We start from the raw sequence: 25,391 nt of genomic DNA, 5'->3' as shown, positions 1-25,391 counted from the left end.
CCTTTGAAGCATATAGAGGGTTGAGTTCCACCGTGTCACAACCTCTTGCTTCAGGTGATGGCGGGGCAGGTTCAAGAGTGTTTGCTGGCGCTCCAGTCTTCGGCACGCAGTCGCTTAATGGTGAAAGTGGGCAGAAATTTTTCGGGCCACCCAAAGCGTCTCCTGTCGCTTTTCAGAAAATTCTGTACCACCAAGTTTATTGTGAGCAAAACATGGGACGTGCTGGAATTTGCCCAGATGTAATGCCCGCACAATATTGGTGGCGTTGTCAGATATCACAAATCCCCAGGAGAGTCTAAGTGGGGTAAGCCACTGGGCGATGATTTCCCTCAGTTTCTCTAAGAGGTTGTCGGCGGTGTGCCTCTTACTGAAACCAGTGATACACAGCGTAGCCTGCCTTGGAACGAGCTGGCGTTTCTCAGATGCTGCTACTGGTGACACTGCTGCTGTTGCTGCGTAAGGTGATACATCTACCCAGTGGGCTGTCACAGTCATATAGTCCTTAGTCTGCCCTGTTCCACTTGTCCACATGTCCGTGGTTAAGTGGACATTGGGTATAACCGCATTTTTCAGGACACTTTTTCTGACGTTTCTGTACAGTCTTGGTATCGCCTGTCTAGTGAAGTGGAATCTAGACGGGATTTGGAACCGGGGACACACTACCTCCATCAATTGTCTAAATCCCACTGCACTAATGGCGGATACCGGACGCACGTCTAACACCAACATAGCAGTCAAGGCCTCAGTTATACGTTTTACTTCAGGATGACTGCTGTCATACTTCATCCTCCTCGCTAAGGACTGTTGGAGGGTCAATTGTTTAGTAAAAGTAGTGGTGTTCCTACTTCCTCTCTGGGATGATGAACGACTCCCAGCAGCAGCAACAGCAGCAGCGGCAGCAGTAGGCGTAGCAATGCAAGATCCTCCAGAGGAATCCCGGATAGGAGAGTCAGTCATGCCAGTGACATGGCCTGCAGGACTACTTCCGATCCTGACTCAGGAGGAAATTGACGGTGTGGTTTGCCGGCGCTTGGATACAACAGGATTTAGGTGTCCCTGGACTGCTTACGGTCTTAGCCAAAGTTTCTGAACTTGACAGTAACTTTTTATGAACGCGCTGCAGGTGCCGTATAAGGGAGGATGTTCCTAGGTGGTTAACGTCCCTACCCCTACTTATTTCACCTTTACATATGGTACATATGGCAAGACAGTTGTCTGGATTTGGATAGAAATATTGCCAGACCAAAGAGGTGGAATGTTTGGTCTTCTGCCCAGGCATGACCGTGATGGGCTTTTTCATCCCACGGACAACAACTGTCTCCTCCGGAGCCTGATTTAAACAAACCACATCACCATCAGAATCCTCCTCGCCAACCTCCTCCTCAGCGCCAGCTACACCATCTACTGTTGTACTTCAACAGTGACATCTTCAATTTGCATATCAGCAAGTGGACTGTGGGTGCTCCTTTCAGCACTTGCAGGGGGCGTGCAAATGGTGGAAAGAGCCACCTCTTCCTGTCCAGTGCTGGGAAGGTCAGGCATCGCAACCACCACCACACTTGGACTCTCCTTGGGGATTTGTGATATCTTCTTAGAACACACAGTTCTTCACTGTGCTTTTGCCAGCTTAACTCAGTTTGATTTTTTTAGTGGGAGGAGGGCTTCCATCGTCATGTGAAGCTGAACCACTAGTCATGAACATAGGGAAAGACCTTAGCCGTTCCTTGCCACTCCGTGTCGTAAATGGCATATTGGCAAGTTTACGTTTCTCCTCAGATGATTTAAATGTTTTGTTTTTTTTAAGGTCATTTTCCTGAACTTTGTCATTTGGGATTGTATGTGCCCTCTACTATGACATTAGGCATCGGCCTTGGCAGATGACGTTGATGGCATGTTATTGTCTATGTCATGACTAGTGGCAGCAGCTTCAGCACTAGGAGGAAGTGGTTCTTGATCTTTCCCTATTTTATTTTTATCGGAGAAAGTTTAGTCCTCCATTTATGTTATATTGATATATACGTGCGGCTAAGGCGCACACAAACAGAAAAAAAGTGCACTTTGTGAGTTACACCACCCTTTAAGAAATGAGCCAGCCAGCTCTTTACTTATGGGACACAGGCGCACGCTTGGCGCTGCTTTTTTGTTGATGCACTTGCAGCTACAGTGCACACAATTCACAAAAAAAGAAAAAAAAGAATTTTTTATTCTTTGTGGAGCGCTCTTTGAGGGTTACACCACCCTTTAACAGACAGATGCACGCTTGGTGCTGCTGCTTTGAGGATGCACGTACAGTGCAGACAATTCACAAACACAGAATTAAATGTTTTATTTTTGTTGGAGTGCACTTTAGGGGTTACACCACCCTTTGACAGACGCACGCTTCTCGCTGCTGCTTTGTGAATTGTGTGGGCTGTAGCTGCACGTGCATCCTCAAAGACAGAAAAAAAAAGAATTTTTTATGGAGCGCCCTTTGAGGGTTACACCACCCTTTAACGGTCAAGCCATCCGGCCCTTTACTTATGGGACACAGGCGCATGCTTGGCGCTGCTCTTTTGTTGATGCACGTGCAGCCACAGTGCACACAATTCACAAACACAGAAAATATGTTTTTATTTGGTTTGGAGTGTACTTTGGGGGTTACAGCACCCTTTGACGGTCAAGCCAGCCGGCCCTCTACTTATGACACAGGCGCACGCTTGGCGCTACTGCGCACACAATTCACAAACAGAAAAAATATTTATTTTTTTAACTTGGGGGGAGCACCCCTGATGGACAGAGCACCCCCTGGATAACACTACAGCACCCCTTTAGCAGGGCCGAAACTAGGATATCTGTCACCTGGTGCAAGGCAGCAATTTTGTGCCCCCCTCCCTTCCTGTACCTGGATTTTGTCCTTGCTCCTCCATAAGGCAGTGCATTACTCAGACGTCCCTGGTATAGTGACTTACATTATTCCATACACCATAATGCCCATTACACATTATGCCACACACTGTAATGCCTATTACCAAAGTGCCACTTAAATATTTGCCCGACACCATTTTACGCCCCACAGTAATGCTTCTAATTACTTTAAAATTACCTGCTCGTTGCCATGGGGTTCCATGCTCGTTGCCATGGGGGTTTATGCTCAGCAAGGGGGAGTTTATGCTCGTTGCCAGGGGGTTTTGAAGGGAGAAGATGCAGCTCTCAGCATCCTGTCCCTGCAGCGCCAGCGTTCCCGGCACTTCCGGGAACGCTGTGTGCATTGCGCTCTGCTAACAGACACTAGAGGTCCAGTAGGACCTCTAGCATCTGTCTCTTCCTTGGCGGTGGCCATTTTTTGATGGCCGTTTTCAGCAGAGTCCATGCGGACAGCTAGTCCAAAAATGGCCACCGCCAACAAAGAGACAGACACTAGAGGTCCAGTAAGGACCTCTAGCATTAGTCTCCTCTTCGGCAGCGGCCATTTTCAGATGGCAGAGTCTACTTTTTCACCCCCCCCGCAATCCCCTCCCAGTGCACGTGCACCTCTAGCCCCCCCCCCCCCCTAGTTGTGGCCCTGCCTTTAGGACTGGGAAACTGCACAGGACATTGGAGTGGACACAGCACCTATGGACAACAGCAGCACAGTGCAGCACTACACTACACACTACTACACTACACAGCCCAGCCAGCCCTAACTCCAACCCGCCCTCTTCACTGTCCACAGCTGAGTGAGAAAATGGCGCCGACGCGGGTACCTTATATAGAATCCAAAACCCGCGAGACCCGGAAGGCGGGATGATGACGTGTTGCCTCAATTTCAGATCCGAGTCAGGCGGGAAAAGTCGAGCCTGACTCGGATCAGGGGGACTCGGGGGGGGTCCCGCTCACCCCTACTTTGTATACAGCCTGGCTACACACCTTCATCATACCCTCCCAGCATAGAGTCACCTTGTATACAAACTGGCTACACACCTATATCATACCCTCCCAGCATAGAGTCACCTTGTATACAGCCTGTCTACACACCTATATCATACCCTCCCAGCATAGAGTCACCTTGTATACAGCCTGGCTACACACCTTCATCATACCCTCCCAGCATAGAGTCACCTTGTATAGAGCCTGGCTACACACCTATATCATACCCTCCCAGCATAGAGTCACCTTGTATAGAGCCTGGCTACACAACTATATCATACCCTCCCAGCATAGAGTCACCTTGTATACAGCCTGGCTACACACCTATATCATACCCTCCCAGCATAGAGTCACCTTGTATACAGCCTAGCTTCACACCTATATCATACCCTCCCAGCATAGAGTCACCTTGTACACAGCCTGGCTACACACCTAGATCATACCCTCCCAGCATAGAGTCACCTTGTATACAGCCTGGCTACACACCTATATCATACCCTCCCAGCATAGTGTCACCTTGTACACAGCCTAGCTACACACCTTCATCATACTCTCCCAGCATAGAGTCACCTTGTACACTGCCTGGCTACACACCTATATCATACCCTCCCAGCATAGAGTCACCTTGTATACAGCCTAGCTACACACCTTCATCATACCCTCCCAGCATAGAGTCAAGTTTTACACAGCCTGGCTACACATCTTCAGCATACCCTCCCAGCATAGTGTCACTGTCATGATTGGTGTCTGAGTTACCTGTCTCAGGTGGTGATCGGGTTTCAACGGAGGCTGGCATGACTGGAATCACAGATAATGTAGACCGGCAGGAAGACTTGTTGAATTGAACTGATGAACTAAGAACTTGACTCTGGACTGGAGCAACGTGGACTGAAATGTGACAATGGCTGAAGGGAAGTCAGGTAATGCTGAGATGAGGTCTAAACAGGGTAATCTGGAAATGCTGTGACAAGGTTGGAACTCAGGTGCAGGCTGGATAGGATAACTGGGAATAACAGGTTTCAGGAAGGAATGGGTAGGTTTGGGAATTTTAGGTTCAGGGAGGGAGTAGGTAGGTAAAAGGGGCAGGAGTTGATCCACAGCAGGAAGCAAGGCAGGGTAACACGATGCAGGTTTACAGAGTGCCAGGGACCAACCAGGAGTAGGACTAGCAGCAGAGAACAGGCCAGGTATTGCTGTAACAGGACGTCTGGATGACAGGTATTACTGTAGCAGGTTTTCGGGATGCACCAGGGGTTGCTGTCAGCAGGCTTACTGGATTGCCAGGTTTGGCTGTAACAGGTTTTCTGGAAGCACCGGGGGTTGCTGCCAGCAGATTTACTGGATTGCCAGGTACAACTGAAACTGGTTTTCTGGATAGCGCCAGGGATTGCTGTAGCAGGTTTTAGGGATATACTAGAACACAAACAGCATGAACCATACACCACGGGAAGACGAGATGTTCAGGCCCAGAATGCTATCAGGAGAGGATATATATACCATGGGTCTGGCAGCAATTGGTGGATACGGACAGGTGGTCTGGTAGTAGCATTCTGATTGGTGGAAGGCACAACATGCAGAGGGAGTATTCATCTCTGCAGCTCCGAGAATAAGAACCACACCTGCGACTCCAATCAGGGCTAGCAGTGCTCACAGACAGAGGAGAGGCCAGGTGCAATAATCAGAGCAAATCCTCCAGGCAAATTACACACACAGATCCATGGGGGAGCTGACAGGGGTAAGTCCCAAGGCAAAAAGGTGACAACTAGACAGGGTCGTGACAGTCACCTTGTACACAGCCTGGCACACACCTTCATCCTACCCTCCCAGCATAGAGTCACCTTGTATAGAGCCTGGCTACACACCTATATCATACCCTCCCAGCATAGAGTCACCTTGTATACAGCCTGGCTACAAACCAATATCATATCCTCCCAGCATAGAGTCACCTTGTACACAGCCTGGCTACACACCTATATCATACCCTCCCAGCATAGAGTCACCTTGTATACAGCCTGGCTACACATCTTCATCATACCCTCCCAGCATAGAGTCACCTTGTACACAGCCTGGCTACACACCTATATCATATCCTCCAAGCATAGAGTCACCTTGTACACAGCCTAGCTACACACCTACATCATATCCTCCCAGCATAGAGTCACCTTGTACACAGCCTGTCTACACACCTATATCATACCCTCCCAGCATAGAGTCACCTTGTACACAGCCTGGCTAAACACCTAGATCATACCCTCCCAGCATAGAGTCACCTTGTATATAGCCTAGCTACACATCTTCATCATACCTTCCCAGCATAGAGTCACGTTGTATACAGCCTAGCTACACACCTATATCATACCCTCCCAGCATAGTGTCACCTTGTACACAGCCTGGCTACATACCAATATCATACCCTCCCAGGATAGAGTCACCTTGTATACTGCATGGCTACACACCTATAACATACCCTCCCAGCATAGAGGCACCTTGTATACTGCATGGCTACACACCTATAACATACCCTCCCAGCATAGAGGCACCTTGTATACAGCCTGGCTACACACCTTCATCATACCCTCCCAGCACAGAGTCACCTTGTATACAGCCTGGCTACACACCTATATCATACCCTCCCAGCATAGAGTCACCTTGTATACAGCCTGGCTACAAACCTATATCATATCCTCCCAGCATAGAGTCACCTTGTATACAGCCTAGCTACACACCTATATCATACCCTCCCAGCATAGAGTCACCTTGTATAAAAAATGGATACACACCTATATCATACCCTCCCAGCATAGAGTCACCTTGTACACAGCCTGGCTACACACCTTCATCATACGCTCCAAGCATAGAGTCACCTTGTATACTGCATGGCTACACACCTATAACATACCCTCCCAGCATAGAGGCACCTTGTATACTGCATGGCTACACACCTATAACATACCCTCCCAGCATAGAGGCACCTTGTATACAGCCTGGCTACAAACCAATATCATACCCTCCCAGCATAGAGTCACCTTGTATACAGCCTGGCTACACACCTATATCATACCCTACCAGCATAGAGTCACCTTGTATACAGCCTGGTTACACACCTATATCATACCTTCCCAGCATAGAGTCACCTTGTATACAGCCTGGCTACACACCATCATCATACCCTCCCAGCATAGAGTCACCTTGTATACAGCCTGGTTACACACCTATATCATACCCTCCCTGCATAGAGTCACCTTGTATAGAGCCTGGCTACACACCTATATCATACCCTCCCAGCATAGAGTCACCTTGTATACAGCCTAGCTACACACCTTCATCATACCCTCCCAGCATAGAGTCACCTTGTATACAGCCTGGCTACACACCTTCATCATACCCTCCCAGCATAGAGTCACCTTGTATACAGCCTGGCTACACACCTATATCATACCCTCCCAGCATAGAGTCACCTTCTACACAGCATCATACCCAGCCAGCATAGAGTCACGTTGTATACAGCCTGGCTACACACCTTCATCATACCCTCCTAGCATAGAGTCACCTTGTATACAGCCTGGTTACACACCATCATACCCTCCCAGCATAGAGTCACCTTGTATACAGCCTGGCTACACACCTTTATCATACCCTCCCTGCATAGAGTCACCTTGTATACAGCCTGGTTACACACCATCATACCCTCCCAGCATAGAGTCACCTTCTACACTGCATCATACCCAGCCAGCATAGAGTCACGTTGTATACAGCCTGGCTACAGACCTTCATTATACCCTCCAAGCATAGAGTCACCTTGTATACAGCCTAGCTACACACCATCATACCTTCCCAGCACAGAGTCACCTTGTATACAGCCTGGCTACACACCTTTATCATACCCTCCCAGCATAGATTTACCTTGTATACAGCCTGGCTACACACCTATATCATACCCTCCCAGCATAGAGTCACCTTCTACACAGCATCATACCCAGCCAGCATAGAGTCACGTTGTATACAGCCTGGCTACACACCTTCATCATACCCTCCTAGCATAGAGTCACCTTGTATACAGCCTGGTTACACACCATCATACCCTCCCAGCATAGAGTCACCTTGTATACAGCCTGGCTACACACCTTTATCATACCCTCCCTGCATAGAGTCACCTTGTATACAGCCTGGTTACACACCATCATACCCTCCCAGCATAGAGTCACCTTCTACACAGCATCATACCCAGCCAGCATAGAGTCACGTTGTATACAGCCTGGCTACAGACCTTCATTATACCCTCCAAGCATAGAGTCACCTTGTATACAGCCTAGCTACACACCATCATACCTTCCCAGCACAGAGTCACCTTGTATACAGCCTGGCTACACACCTTTATCATACCCTCCCAGCATAGATTTACCTTGTATACAGCCTGGCTACACACCTATATCATACCCTCCCAGCATAGTCACCTTGTACACAGCCTGGCTACACACATATCATACCCTCCCAGGATAGCATCACCTTGTATACAGCCTAGCTACACACCTATATCATACCCTCCCAGTATAGAGTCACCTTGTATACAGCCTAGCTACACATCTTCATCATACCTTCCCAGCATAGAGTCACCTTGTATACAGCCTAGCTACACACCTTCATCATACGGAGGGTACAGCATAGAGTCACCTTGTACACAGCCTGGCTACACACCTAGATCATACCCTCCCAGCATAGTGTCACCTTGTACACAGCCTAGCTACACACCTTCATCATACTCTCCCAGCATAGAGTCACCTTGTACACAGCCTGGCTACACACCTATATCATACCCTCCCAGCATAGAGGGTATGCTGGGAGGGTATGATATAGGGCCTGGCTACACACCTTCATCCTACTCTCCCAGCATAGAGTCACCTTGTATACAGACTAGCTACACACCTCCATCCTACCCTCCCAGCATAGAGTCACCTTGTATAGAGCCTGGCTACACACCTATATCATACCCTCCCAGCATAGAGTCACCTTGTATACAGCCTGGCTACACACCTATACCATACCCTCCCAGCATAGAGTCACCTTGTACACAGCCTGGCTACACACCTATATCATACCAGCCTGGCTACACACCTATGTCATACCCTCCCAGCATAGAGTCATCTTGTACACAGCCTGGCTACACACCTATATCATACCCTCCCAGCATAGAGTCACCTTGTACACAGCCTGGCTACAAACCTATATCATACCCTCCCAGCATAGAATCACCTTGTATACAGCCTAGCTACACACCATCATACCTTCCCAGCACAGAGTCACCTTGTATACAGCCTGGCTACACACCTTTATCATACCCTCCCAGCATAGAGTCACCTTGTATAGAGCCTTGCTTCACACCTATATCATACCCTCCCAGCATAGAGTCACCTTGTACACAGCCTGGCTACACAGCTATATCATACCCTCCCAGCATAGAGTCACCTTGTATACAGCCTGGCTACACACCTATATCGTACCCTCCCAGCATAGAGTCACCTTGTATACAGCCTGGCTACACACCTATGTCATCCCCTCCCAGCATAGAGTCACCTTGTACACAGCCTGGCTACACACCTATATCATACCCTCCCAGCATAGTGTCACCTTGTACACAGCCTGGCTACAAACCTATATCATACCCTCCCAGCATAGAGTCACCTTGTATACAGCCTAGCTACACACCATCATACCTTCCCAGCACAGAGTCACCTTGTATACAGCCTGGCTACACACCTTTATCATACCCTCCCAGCATAGAGTCACCTTGTATAGAGCCTTGCTTCACACCTATATCATACCCTCCCAGCATAGAGTCACCTTGTACACAGCCTAGCTACACACCTACATCATACCCTCAAAGCATAGATTTACCTTGTATACCGCCTGGCTACACACCTATATCATACCCTCCCAGCATAGTCACCTTGTACACAGCCTGGCTACAAACCTATATCATACCCTCCCAGCATAGAGTCACCTTGTATACAGCCTGGCTACACACCTAGATCATACCCTCCCTGCATAGAGTCACCTTGTATACAGCCTGGCTACACACCTAGATCATACCCTCCCAGCATAGAGTCACCTTGTATACAGCCTGGCTACACACCTTCATCAGAGATCCACGGTAATTCATTAGTGCATGACTCTAGCCAGCTAGAGCCTTCCCACTGCAACTGCTGCAAAAGAATAGAAACGTAATAACTGCCCTTGGAATATCTACACTGTAAGGATATAATTGCTACAAGGACTGTTCACCTTTATTCACAGCACTGAGAGATATCAATTGATAAACACAGTGTAGCTCTGTACTTGGGAACAGTTCATATTTAGTCAGTACAGGCTTAAAAAGGGAAAAGGAGTCCGTGCCAGGGTACAGAATAACTTTTAAAGAGTAAAACTGTATATGCTTATCCAGCAACAGTAAGACAGCATCGGATCCTAACAATATCTTACGTGCGCCACCTCTACAGACTCAGCGCAGCAACCTGACTAGGAAGGGACTGTCTGACTGAACTAAGGGTATTAGCGAAAGCAAGGGTGAAGTATATATTTAAGTTGGATGTGATATTATGTATAACTGTTTTCTCTAATATTGTACCGGAAGTATCTAGTCTTTTTAGCTGTCTTACTCTAATTTAAATAATATAAGTGAAGTATCTGAAAAAAGTAATAGTATGTGGTGAAATACTTACAGTACCTTTGCACTGTCAAACAAGTTTAATGTTCTTTGAAGCAAGTAAAGTCAACCAAGAGGCAATATAAGGAATCCATATACTATGGTGAGTTCCAGTACAATAAATGTTCTGTGTGAATTACTTACCTGAAAATCTTTATACATGTATCTTACTATTGAAGTGTATCAATGTTATATTTGTGACGTTATCCCAAATGGTTTAAAGAATCAGTACTGTTAATAAATAGAAGCTTTCTTGGTATGAATTGGAATAATTTTTTGTGGGAAGAGTAAAACTTCTACTACTCTCCGGTGAAGACATCTTCAGAGGAGACAACACAGAGTGCAAGTGACTCTCTATTCCTTCTGGTGAGATACCTGAGCTTCCCAGCACCATCCTATACCACCTGGCGGGGTACAACACACACTCCAATTCCCTTTCCTTTTCCCAGTGTTCACACATGCACCACTCTCACTGGATCATACACCCACACACACTCAGGCCCGCCAAGAGCCGTGGCGGGCCCCGGTAATAGGGGGCATGGCCTAATTGTAGGAGGCGTGGCCACACCCCCTCGCCGTGAAAAAAAAAATATTTGCAGCGGCGCTGCGCGCTGGGGAGGGGGGGCGCTCTGAGCCCCTTCAGCCTGGCGCAAAGCCAGGGGGGGCGCGATCAGTGTGATCGCTCCCCCGCACAGGCATAGTAGACTGCTGTGGATGCTACTCAGCAGCCACGAGCAGTCTCCAACTGCAGCTCAGCACACTCTGTGTGCTGGGCTGCTGTGAGGGGGGGAGGGGCACCGGACCCAGGCCCCCGCCGGGCCCCTCAGGAAGTCCGCGCCCTGGTAATCTGTACCCACTCCTCCCCCCCTCTCGGCGCCCCTGCACACACAACCTTCATCTCCCAACTGAGAGCTCAACCTAAGAGCAGTGGCTCCAATCAGGTGGTGCCACATTACAAGTACCTCGGTAGAATGGGATATGTTTAGAATCCCGACAGTGGGGATTCTGGCAGTCAGAATGCCGACGCGGGCATCCCGACACTTATCAGAATACTGGTGCTGGCATCCTGAAGGTAAGTACTGGGGTTAAGGGGAGGGTTAGGGGGAGGGTTAGGGTTAGTAGATAGGGTTAGGCACTAGGGGAAGGGTTAGGGTTAGGCACTAAGAGCGGAGGTTAGGTTTAGGCTCTAGGGAAGAGGTTAGATTTAGGCACCTGGGAGGGAGGGTTAGGGGTTAGATTAGGGCAGGAGTAGCCAACCCTGGTCCTCAAGAGCTACCAACAGTGCATGTTTTCCATGTCTCCTCACAGAATCAATGGTTAAATTCTTGTGCTTTTACCAATTTGTCTTAACGACCATTTTTTTCTGTTTTCCAGTGTTTGTGAGCAAATGGTCGATTCTCATTGGCTCCCGTAAATTACCAGATTTTCATTCCAATCAGCCAGATTGGACAGATATCTGACAGATAAATGTCCAGCATTAGTGCTTAGAATGTGCACCTGCATTTTCTTTTCCCTGCTATGTCGATTCATGTAAGCTGATGTAAACCAACGTTTTTAGGGAATTAGACAAAAATATTTAACATTTGAAATAAAAGCAGCTTTGATTACCCCTTAGGCTTCATATCCGCTGGCGTTGGGGGTCAAATAAGATGCATAATGTAGAAAGCGAAATAGAAAAAACAAACAGAAATGAGTTTGGGCCTAATATTGAGGTTTGGTGTTGTCCTTCTCCCTTGTGCAAGAGATGCACTGTGGCATCACCTGCCTTAGCCATGAACTACGGATGCCCAATTGGCTCATTGTGGATCTAAACCTTTAAGCACGGATCTGTAAAACTTAGGCACAGTTGGGCATTTATCGATGTGGTGCAACAAGTCTTTTTAAAAAAAGAATAAATTAAACTTGAGTCTTGCATAGAGCGGAATGGTGTTTTCTTAAAAATACTATCAGAAAAATAAAAACAACATTAACTCGAAGTAATATTTGTCCAATAGCCTGAAATGTCTGTATTCCCCACTTCCTGTCCATCACACAAAAAAGACGTTGCTTATTTCTAGAAGGGGTTAATCGTTTGTTACGTCCGGAGCTCGCCATCCCCATCCTACCTCTGTGAAAGTCGCCGTAATCGCCGTTTAATTTTTCCCACAACTTTGAGGCTTAATAGCTTTAAAATTTTACAAGTTGTAAAAACAATTAAAGCCGTAATTTTAAAAATAAGCAGAAACAGCCTTTCCAAAGACTGCGGGCCTTTAACACTTCACGGTTAAATAGGACCTTGTGCTACAGTCAAACCGAGGCCAGCTATGAGAAAACACAGAAGCGTCCTGTGAATACGCTGATGCCAGCTTGCTCTCACTGTTTATTTTCATGATTCCATGGAAGAATTTTAATTTAATGAGTGTTTTGTACGCTAATGTAAAGCATGGACTCAACCATGTAATTACGATGTCAAAAATATCTCCGCTTAAACAGCAGCAGCTGACAAGAGGGATTTCATTTGCATTTGAATTCGCGAAGAGGGGGCACAATTACATACAGACACACACACACAACAGGCGGCCCCTCAGCGCCTAACCTCAACAGGAGTATTGTTCCTTATCTACGTACTTTAACAGGCTATTTATGCGCAGGATACGAGGACATTTAGCACCTCGTAATGTTTTCGACTTTCAACATCAGTGTGTTTTTCTTAATGTGCCTGTATTGTGTTTTACACTAGATGACGCCACCTAAGTGTGTTTTTCTTACCGCCCTTTTAATAACCTGGAACATGGGGACTGGGGGGGTTCTAGAACACGTAAGCATTATTTTCCAGGGTATAGACTGAGTGCTGGAGGGCTTTGTTATATTGCTATAGAATTCAGTTGCTTTTTAAATCTGGATAATGTTAATAATAATCTGGAATTTGTTGAGGAAAGTGTGAAATATGGCACCAGGCTACTCAGTTACTCAGTATCGACGTTGGAGCGAGGAGCAGCTCACCTTGGTCAATATTAGCAAGAAAGACCACTATATAACATATATACGGGCTGTAGTTAGCGTTGGTAATCTCAACAAAGGCAAACAGCTTCCCGTCGAAACATAACTGAACCTGTATTAAAGGTTATTTGGTGATGGCTGATTTATTCAAGACCTGTGAATGCAGACTTGTTCCCTATTTTATACATTCGTATGTATTATAGGCGCTTACTTGAAAAAGCAGCTGCAAATTTGTGATCTTAATTAGTATTAAATTATTAACAAGGTTAAAAAAAAAAAGTTTTCATGTGTGTTGTGTGCTTTTAATCAGGGGCGGTTAGAAGCATGTTCCGTGCGTGAGGCCGTACAAGGGCGCCAGGGTCCAGCTCCGGAAGAACCCAGCCCTCCACCCCCATCCCGCTGGCGTTTTTAGTATAAGCTCAAGGGGAGGGAGCGAGGAGGGAAGTGATGGAGAGGGAGCCCAGTAGCTTAGCACCAGCCCTGCAGGAAAGTAAGCTTGAAAATATTGTATTACTCCCCCTTGTGCCACCACCCGCCTCCAGCGCGGATCACTACAGTGACTGGTAGCTCATCATTGTTTGATAAGAAAGTAAAGAACTTCTGTCGGCAGTGAAGAAGGGGGAGTGAGGCAAAAACATTTAGGAGCCTGTTATACATATAAAATCAGCCTATTATACAAATAGGATCAGGGGCCCTGATTCAGAGCCGGACGCTCTGACACAGCGCTCGCTCTGAATCAGGGCCGGGCTATTTTTTTTTAGAGCGGTCTCCTGGCCGCTTGCATAGCTGTGGGTGACCCCCACGAGACCCTTGTGGTAGGGTCTCGTTGCCGCAAGCCCCAGAGAGATTTCGGCTCTAACAGAGCCAAAATCTCTCCCACTGACATCACTCGTGATGTCAGTGGGGCCGGCCCCAAACGGAGGCGCTCACATGGGAACGCCTCCGTTTGGGCAGCCACTCCCCCGGGCCGCCCACCAAAGGGGGCGTGCTGTCACTCAAAATCAACAGCACGCCCCCTTTGGTACGAAACCCGGAGCGACGGCTTGCCTGTCTAAATCGGGGTCTCGTGCATGCGCACGACGGAGCCGGCTCCGTCGTGCGCATGTGTTCTGGGCCACCATCGACCCGATTGCGAGCACTCAGCGCTTGAGACTGGGTCTGAATCAGGCCCAGAGCCTATTATACAAATAGGATCGGAGCCTGTTACACAATTAGGATCGTAACCTGTTATACAAATAGAATTGGAGCCTGTTATACTCAAAGGATCGTAGCCTGCTATACACATAGGATCAGAGCCTGTTATACACATAGGATCAGAGCCTGTTATACACATAGGATCAGAGCCTGTTATACACATAGGATTGGAGCCTGTTATACACATAGGATCGGAGCCTGTTATACACATAGGATTGGAGCCTGTTATACACATAGGATCAGAGCCTGTTATACACATAGGATTGGAGCCTGTTATACACATAGGATCGGAGCCTGTTATACACATAGGATCGGAGCCTGTTATACACATAGGATCGGAGCCTGTTATACACATAGGATCGGAGCCTGTTATACACATAGGATCGGAGCCTGTTATACACATAGGTTCGGAGCCTGTTATACACATAGGATCATAGCCTGTTATACACATAGGACCGTGCCTGTTATACATATAGGATCGGAGCCTATTATACACAGAGGATCAGAGCCTGTTATACACAAAGGATCAGAACCTGTTATACACATAGGATCGGAGCTTGTTATACACAAAGGATCAGAACCTGTTATACACAGAGGATCAGAGCCTGTTAAACACATAGGATTGGAGCCTATTATACACATAGGATCGGAGCCTATTATACACATAGGATCAGAGCCTGTTCTACACATAGGATCGGAGCCTATAATACACAGAGGATCAGAGACTATTATACACAGAGGATCAGAGCCTGTTATACACATAAGATTGGAGCCTGTTATACACAGAGGATCAGAGCCTGTTAAACACATAGGATTGGAGCCTATTATACACATAGGATCGGAGCCTTTTATACACATAGGATCGGAGCCTGTTATACACATAGGATCAGAGCCTGTTATACACATAGGATCGGAGCCTATAATACACAGAGGATCAGAGACTATTATACACAGAGGATCAGAGCCTGTTATACACATAAGATTGGAGTCTGTTATACACATAGGATCGGAGCCTATTATACACAGAGGATCAGAGCCTGTTATACACATAGGATCGGAGCTTGTTATACACATAGGATCGGAGCTTGTTATACACATAGGATCGGAGCCTATAATACACAGAGGATCAGAGACTATTATACACAGAGGATCAGAGCCTGTTATACACATAAGATCGGAGCCTGTTATACAAAAAGGATCGTAGCCTATTATACACAAGAATCGTAGCCTATTATACACAAAGGATCGTAGCCTGTTATACACAAAGGATTGTAGCCTATTATACACATAGGATTGGAGTCTATTATACACATAGGATTGGAGCCTGTTATACCCATAGGATCGGAGCCTGTTATACCCATAGGATCGGAGCCTGTTATACACATAGGATCTATGTCTATTATATACATAGGATCGGAGCCTGTTATACACATAGGATCTATGTCTATTATATACATAGGATTGGAGCCTGTTATACACATAGGATCGGAGCCTATTATACACAGAGGATCAGAGCCTGTTTTACACATAGGATCGGAGCTTGTTATACACATAGGATTGGAGCTTGTTATACACATAGGATCGGAGCCTATAATACACAGAGGATCAGAGACTATTATACACATAGGATCGGAGACTGTTATACACAAAGGATCAGAGCCTGTTATACACATAGGATCGGAGCCTGTTATACAAAAAGGATCGTAGCCTATTATACACAAGAATCGTAGCCTATTATACACATAGGATTGGAGCCTGTTATACACAAAGGATCGTAGCCTATTATACACATAGGATTGGAGTCTATTATACACATAGGATTAGAGCCTGTTATACCCATAGGATCGGAGCCTGTTATACCCATAGGATCGGAGCCTGTTATACACATAGGATCTATGTCTATTATATACATAGGATTGGAGCCTGTTATACACATAGGATCGTAGCCTATTATACACATAGGATTGGAGCCTGTTATACACATAGGATCGGAGCCTGTTATACACATAGGATCGGAGCCTATTATAAACATAGGATCAGAGCCTGTTATACACATAGGATCAGATTCTGTCCCACACATAGGATCGGGGCCTGTTATACACATAGGATTGGAACCTGTTATACACATAGGATTGCAGCCTATTATACACTTAGGATCGGAGCCTGCTATACACATAGTATCAGAACCTATAATACACATAGGATCAGAGCCTGTTATACACAAATTATTGGAGCCTGGTATTCACATAGTATCAGAGCGTGTTATACACAAAGGATTGGAGACTGTTTTACACAAAGGACCAGAGCTTGTTGTACACATAGGATCGGAGCCTGTTATACACATAGGATCGGAGCCTGTTATACACATAGGATTGGAGCCTGTTATACACATAGGTTCGGAGCCTGTTATACACATAGGATCGGAGCTTGTTATACACAAAGGATCAGAACCTGTTATACACATAGGATTGGAACCTGTTGTACACATAGGATGGGAGCCTGTTATACACATAGGATCAGAGCCTGTTATACACATAGGATCAGAGCCTGTTATACACATAGGATCGGATGCTGTTATACACATAGGATCGGATGCTGTTATACACATAGGATCGGAGGCTGTTATACACATAGGATCGGAGGCTGTTATACACATAGGATCAGAACCTGTTATACACATAGGATTGGAGCCTGTTATACACATAGGATCGGAGCTTGTTATACACAAAGGATCAGAACCTGTTATACACATAGGATTGGAACCTGTTGTACACATAGGATCGGAGCGTGTTATACACATAGGATCGGAGCCTGTTATACACTTAGGATCAGAACCTGTTGTACACATAGGATCGGAGCCTGTTATACACATAGGATCGGAGCCTGTTATACACATAGGATCGGAGGCTGTTATACACATAGGATCGGAGGCTGTTATACACATAGGATCGGAGGCTGTTATACACATAGGATCAGAACCTGTTATACCCATAGGATCAGAACCTGTTATACACATAGGATCAGAACCTGTTATACACATAGGATCGGAGACTGTTATACTCAAAGGATCGGAGCCTGTTATACGCATAGGATCGGAGCCTGTTATACACATAGGATCGGAGCCTATTATACACATAGGATCAGATTCTGTCCCACACATAGGATCGGGGCCTGTTATACACATAGGATCGGAGCCTGTTATACACATAGGATTGCAGCCTATTATACACTTAGGATCGGAGCCTGCTATACACATAGGATTGGAGCCTGTTATACACTTAGGATCAGAGGCTGTTATACACATAGGATCGGAACCTGTTATACACATAGGATTGGAGCCTGTTATACACTTAGGATCGGAGCTTGTTATACACAAAGGATCAGAACCTGTTATACACATAGGATCAGAGCCTGTTATACACATAGGATCAGAGCCTGTTATACACATAGGATCGGAGCCTGTTATACACATAGGATCGGAGGCTGCGTGTTATACACATAGGATCGGAGCCTGTTATACACTTAGGATCAGAACCTGTTGTACACATAGGATCGGAGCCTGTTATACACATAGGATCGGAGTCTGTTATACACATAGGATCGGAGGCTGTTATACACATAGGATCGGAGGCTGTTATACACATAGGATCAGAACCTGTTATACACATAGGATCAGAACCTGTTATACACATAGGATCGGAGACTGTTATACTCAAAGGATCGGAGCCTGTTATACGCATAGGATCGGAGCCTGTTATACACATAGGATCGGAGCCTGTTATACACATAGGATTGGAGCCTGTTATACACATAGGTTCGGAGCCTGTTATACACATAGGATCGGAGCTTGTTATACACAAAGGATCAGAACCTGTTATACACATAGGATTGGAACCTGTTGTACACATAGGATTGGAGCCTGTTATACACATAGGATCAGAGCCTGTTATACACATAGGATCAGAGCCTGTTATACACATAGGATCAGAGCCTGTTATACACATAGGATCGGAGCCTGTTATACACATAGGATCGGAGCCTGTTATACACATAGGATCGGAGGCTGCGTGTTATACACATAGGATCGGAGCCTGTTATACACTTAGGATCAGAACCTGTTGTACACATAGGATCGGAGCCTGTTATACACATAGGATCGGAGCCTGTTATACATATAGGATCGGAGGCTGTTATACACATAGGATCAGAGGCTGTTATACACATAGGATCAGAACCTGTTATACACATAGGATCAGAACCTGTTATACACATAGGATCGGAGACTGTTATACTCAAAGGATCGGAGCCTGTTATACGCATAGGATCGGAGCCTGTTATACACATAGGATCGGAGCCTGTTATACACATAGGATCGGAGCCTGTTATAGACGTAGGATCGGAGCCTGTTATACACGTAGGATCGGAGCCTGTTATACACATAGGATCGGAGCCTGTTATACACATAGGATCAGAACCTGTTATACACATAGGATCAGAGCCTGTTATACACATAGGATCAGAACCTGTTATACACATAGGATCAGAGCCTGTTATACAAATAGGATCGGAGCCAACAGGTAGGATCGGAGCCTGTTATACACATAGGATCGGAGCCTTTTATACACATAGGATCGGAGCCTGTTATACACCGGATGACCGAAACCTATGTACAGTGTGGTATTGCATGTAATCGAATGCTATGCATATAAAGTTTTAACAAAATTGTGTTAAACAGTAAAAACAAAGGACTAAATTTACTATACAACACCACTGCTTCTCTAGCGGTTACAGTCGTGGGATTTAAAGGGGAAATAATATTAAATACAAAACCAGGAAGTGGACTTGAAAGTACATTATAGTAAATTTAGCATTAAATGTGCCAAAATGCTCATATTTTTCATGTATTTATTTTTGAATGATGTCCTTTAATACCACTATCTATATAGTAATCAGGGGTGGTTTCTCCCTTCTGCCATCTCTGACATTGAGAGGTCAATAGCATACAGTCTCCATTGGAATGAATGAGGCTGCACTGATTGGTCAGTTCGTGGCAGCTCCCACACTCTGACCAATCAGCACGTCATGAAATGCCTACAATTAATTACAATTACAGTAAATTTTTCCTTATGGATTGAGTGAGTAATAACTGGACAAGACTTTTTCTACGGTGCATGTGTACTGTCTTTTTTTTTATATATATATATTTTTACAGGTGGACTAAAGATCTCTTGATTCCCAGGCATGCTAGCACTTCTAGTTCCCCAAGTGTCATCATGTCCTGGCTGCTTGCCGGGGTGAATAGTTCACCTGTAAATAACAATTGTATTTCATTATCTCTGCACCCATAGCCCCCAGGGAATAGACCTAAGAGCTATTGACAGTAGTGCTGGGTGGATAAGTAAGGGAGACCCTTAATATATTTTTTACAGTCCCCACTTCCCTGGGGGAACCAGCCCTGATGCCAACTGTCCTAGGGCTGGTAGAATCAAGGTGGGGGTACCCCTGCGGGGTCTCTCCTCTATGGTTCCACTAGCTGGATGGTCAAGGCTAGTGCTGGTAAAGGAAAAATGGGGGCCCAGATATGTCCTATACCAGCCTAGGCACAAGCTCTACAGTGGGGGACCGCATTTCTTTTGTGTTTTCCTGTTTCCAGGAGATTTTTTCCAAATCTCTGTGGGTTCCAGGGTTTCACCAACTAATATATTCCCCCCTCTGAGTAACACAAGGTATATTTTGTGGATTTCATACATTTTTTTTTTAATGAAATTCTTTATGGAATAATCACTAAATTCAAAATGTGAATACCATAAAAATGTAGCTGGAAATTATTGCCATCCATAAACCTTCCATCTCCTTAGAAGCCATGCGCTACGTTTGCCGATAATATCCCCCCTATTTTCATAGTAAACAGTATTTCAGCTCAATATCCATTTAAAAATTAAAGTAAAAAAAATTGCTTATATTTACTCTGTTATATGTGCTATTACTGGCACACGTGATACCATATAATGTCTAAAAATGATGTGTGCTGAAGAGAAGGGAGTTTGAATTTGCCCATTTTATAGTTCTAAGTATACTCGTATTCCTTCATTTCTACTGAAAGGTACCACAACCCGCAACCTAGCCAAACATTTTCTCTGTAGTATTTCTGAAACTCACAGCATTGAACATTTATTTGAAGAACTGGTTTAATGTTTCACTGATCCGCTAGACTTTTACCCTCGGGAGTCTGCATTTTGTTTTTAGGCAAGTGTAATATTTTCTTGTGCAACAACAGAAACAAAAACACTGGCATGTTTGCACTTACCACATGTGTCCAGCCCAAGAGAGTAATCAGCCTGCAGTATACAGAATTATGAGCTGGTCATTCCTGCCCTCAGTGGACGATCTCCAGAGTCCCCACTGACATTCGCTCCAAACATTTATGTTTACAGAAAGTGCGATTTGATTTTTTGGAGCGGGATTAGATTCAAAGCAGCGCTCCATCCCAGATTTAGAAAATCTAAACCTTGCCGCAAACTGCTCTCTAATTGTAGCCCTCATCCAGCGTGGTTTGAAAGCCTCTTTCCTGTATGTGGCCTTAGCTGGCAATTAATTCTCTGTATAACAACATCAAGTTGAATTAGACCCTTTACTGCAATGGCTCAAACTCAATCTGCCTGTTTTCTGCTGCAGCCATGATTCTACAGGGACCGGTATCATTACTGTGGAACTAGTGTAAAAAAATGTAATTTACAATGAAACCTCACTCACATTTAATTCTGCAGCCATTTGCAGAGGAACAAAGTTCCAACAATACTCGTATAGTCTTAGACGTTGTGTCAGTTAGCTGCCATGAGCCTAGCTATATGCCCACGAACTCGCAGATTTTTGCTTACATCCCCATAGCGCTTCGTACAAATATCCGCGAGTTAGGGTGAGATCGTGGCACGATGGGGGCGAGTTAAGATGTTGTTGGCAGTGTTTCCACATCGTTGCATGGCAATTTTCCACCATTGCGGCTAATTGAACTGTCCCCTTAGAGTCTCTCTTAAACTGTCGTTCACTATTGCCGTTCTGTAGTTATAAATCTGAATTTCATGGAATTTATAGCTTGGACAGCCGTGTCGTTGCATTCTGCTCTGTGGTGTGGTTTGAATTCTGGGTTGAACAAAAAATAACGCCACATCAAATGTCCCAAGACCAACAATAGAATTCCGCACCAAAATGGAGGAATGAGTTGAATATTCTGCTGAACAGTTCTGAAAATATATCTTATCTCTAGTCAAAGTTCTTTATGCACGTTATCTTTGCCTCAGCAGGTCTTGTCAACTGCAAAGACGAGAGGCAGCCATTTTGTTGGCTAAAAAAAAATATTCCGCCTATCAATAATCTAGGAACTAGTGCCCTATTTTTCAATATTATATTTACTAAAGTAATGTGAAAACGGGTGTTTTGTGTTTTCACACCCGTTTCACATTATTTTATTATCACTTAAATGTATTAAAGGGTTTTTGGGGCAGTTTTCATGAAAAACTACTCCAAGCCCTTTAATTCACATATTTTTAGTAAGCAGATCGCATTTCCCATACTGTTAATGGATAATGTGATCTGCTTCAAATTTGCCAAAGTTCAGTTGTGGAAAAAATAACGGGGAAGCCCTGTTCTAATAACGCCAGATGGAGAAGGCGTTATTTGGGTTTTCCCCCGTTACACCGACTCCTGCATGGCTCTGCAGGCGCCGGCAGCAACGTATGCTCAGAATCACTCTCAGGATTGTTTTTCCGAAAAAATACCCTGAGAAGTGTTAGGAGAGGATCGCAAGCTCTATATCCTGCATGCGATATTTGATACATCCCTGCAATGTATTGAAATATCGTGTTGCGACTCCTGGCGAATTTATCACAGCACATCATCAGCATCTGAGAAGCAGATTGTGATAAATAGGACCCTGAGTACCTCTTCCTCTGTGTGATATGATATCAGTCATTCATAGGCTGCATTGTTATAGATATAAGAACACAAAACAGCTCCCTGCATTCATTTCAAACATACATTTAAAAGGGTAAAAAAAATATATGTTTTTGTAATTTAATAAAACTTCTTACATCAACAACTTTCTCTCTCTCTTTTTTACATTTTTTTTTCATTTGTAAACATGTTGGAACTTCCGCCACATCCGCAACGCTATCCATAGTCAAGCTCTGCATATAAATGTAGTAAGCCATACAGTATAAATAACATATTTCCTAAAAAAAATCATATAGGAAATGGTACAATGTTTTTGAGGGCTTCGGAGGAAGACAATTATTATATGAATTAGAAAAAGATTTTCTAGGGACAGGATTCTAGCCCCTTCTACATCAATTCTCAAAAAAAAGTTTTTTTATTTTTTAACTAGATGATTTTTTTTTTATATATATAAACTTCTAATACCATCCAAGAAAAATGAATGTTCCACGTGAAAAATATTTGAAAATTCTAAAAGAGACAACTCTCGACATTTCCACATCTAATCCTGACCCTAAAGTTGGGACAATCTGTAGACCTTCATTCTGCTGTCATTTTGATCTTGTGACCTCTGACCTAGACTAATAACTAACCAGAGGGTCTCTCACCATACTTTGAAGGCTAAGCCGGGTAAATGGTTTCATTTCTCCACACAACCTATAACTTCCTATCTACCAGGGTCAAATCCAGGTACATTTAACTTTGCTTGGGTAATGCAGTAAGCATCTAATATGTTTCACATTCCCACTATACTTAGCAAAACAGCTGGATAATAAAGATGAAATGCCTTTGTGTCTCCTAAATCGCAGTTCTCTTTCATCTGATGACTTTAGCGGCATAACAATTTAATTTAAAATGTACATTTTGTCCCAATTTCTGGAACAGTTATTTGTTAAAACCTGCAGTCATCCCAAGATGTAATTCTATCTGCAATATAAAGCATACACAGACAACAAACTACTGTGATACTTCAAAACTATAGTAAAGACCTGTCTTGTTTTTTTTTTGTTTTTTTTTTAGTCGTTTAAAATCGGGTATTACTCCCTTTTCATTTAAGTAAATTGTCCTCTGGAATAATTTCAAAGAAAAAAAAAAAACAAGAAAAGATACAAAACACAGCAATGACTGGTATGCTTATACCATAGTTGATTTTTTAACTCAATTATATTTTGACAATTCTGCATGAAACTGGGGTGCATGTCTTTATTTAAACTATATACCTTCCATAGAAACAGTCAGTTAAATATACATGGCTAATGTCAGTTCTAATGAGGTTTGACAAGGGTATTTAGTGGTTGTAACTCAAATCTAATTCAGAACATCTTAACACTGGACTTGTCAAGCACTAAAATTGCAGTGTTGCTATAAGCGATGGGATATTACCGACTGAGGCTGAGTTTCATATAAAGTTTATGTGTCACTTTGGGCCGCAACAATTACGGTTTCTTTCAGACATGCTAAACAAATTCACAGTACTGTAAATGAGTGGAAAACAGGCTCCCAGGATTAAAGTTAGAATTTTTGTAAATTAGCGTTCCGCAAAGACGTGAAACGACATCTACAGCAGAGTATTAAATCGTAAATAAATTACATAAATGTTACATGTGTTTATTGACTTTATTTTATGTTCGCTTAAAAAGTTTCTGTGTTTCATAGGAGGGATGGAAAAGTTAACCGTTTGCTCACAAGAAGACTGCCAGCGGGTCGCCAAGCAAATACTTTGAGCGTTTAAGTGGCAAGAAAATACCTAAAAAACTCGTAGTTTCCATAAACGCCTTTGATATATTTGCCACCTTGAATTACCTCCACGTTACAGGTTTAACATCTGAATACGCCCGTTAAATGCAGATACTGTTTCTCATTTCTGTGATCAGCTTGTTGGAAAAATACGCAGCCGACCTAAAATGAATTGTAGAATGTCAAGGTCTGAATTGTTTATCTTTAAAAAGTGGAAAGCGAGAGAAAAAAAAAGTATGAGAAAACAGAAGAAAAAAAAAACGCTTTGAAAAATAGATCCAAATCGAGGATACGCCACAAAAATCAGACAGGATTATAGCAAGTAACGTGTAATTTCTACATCAAACTATCAAAAGATTTCATCTAAAAAAAAAAAAAAACACCCAGCGGATGATTTGAAGCAGCTGAGATCATCTTAAAACGTTTTCTTTTCTTTTTTTTTTTCCTGAACACATAAGATCTAGTGAAAGCTTTCCAAAACGGAGAATTTATAATTTATCTTTTTCCTAAATAGAACAATAAAACATTACGCACACAAGGGGCTCATAAACGTCTTTCTCGTCGATTCCAGTTTTCAGACCGAGCCTGTGCTTGGCAAGTGATTCATTTACGCAAAAATGTCAGTGATGTGTTAACCATCAGAAAAGTCGGCGCTAATTGGAATTATAAACAGCAGATAAAATGCTATTATCCCCACTAGGTAAGCAGACTTTTATAAATTCCTTATGCTATCAATTTAGTAAAAAAAAAAAAAACCCCAACAAATTAAATTTGTTTGTTTCTACAATTTTTCGCGGCTTTGGTGGCGGCTTGTCCAGAGGAATTTGAGGCTCTTTGTTCCTCAAAACAGACACAGATGCACATAACATTAATACTCAGTTTAAAATAAATAAAAATGTAGCGGCAC

General features: G+C 44.2%; 1 long non-coding RNA gene across 1 annotated transcript; it reads left to right on the top strand.

Moving 5' to 3' along the window:
- The first annotated feature begins 5,538 nt into the window (after nucleotides 1-5,538).
- LOC148442002 (uncharacterized) lies at nucleotides 5,539-24,885 on the top strand. The gene is made up of 3 exons (XR_015875923.1): nucleotides 5,539-5,620; nucleotides 10,380-10,446; nucleotides 24,404-24,885. It is a non-coding gene; the product is annotated as an uncharacterized LOC148442002 (long non-coding RNA).
- Nucleotides 24,886-25,391: the final 506 nt, after the last annotated feature.

Source organism: Taudactylus pleione, unplaced genomic scaffold, assembly GCF_031769625.1.
Source record: "Taudactylus pleione unplaced genomic scaffold, aTauple2 ptg001661l, whole genome shotgun sequence".
Classification (NCBI taxonomy): domain Eukaryota; kingdom Metazoa; phylum Chordata; class Amphibia; order Anura; family Myobatrachidae; genus Taudactylus; species Taudactylus pleione.
This window is presented reverse-complemented; position numbering and strand designations above follow the sequence as displayed.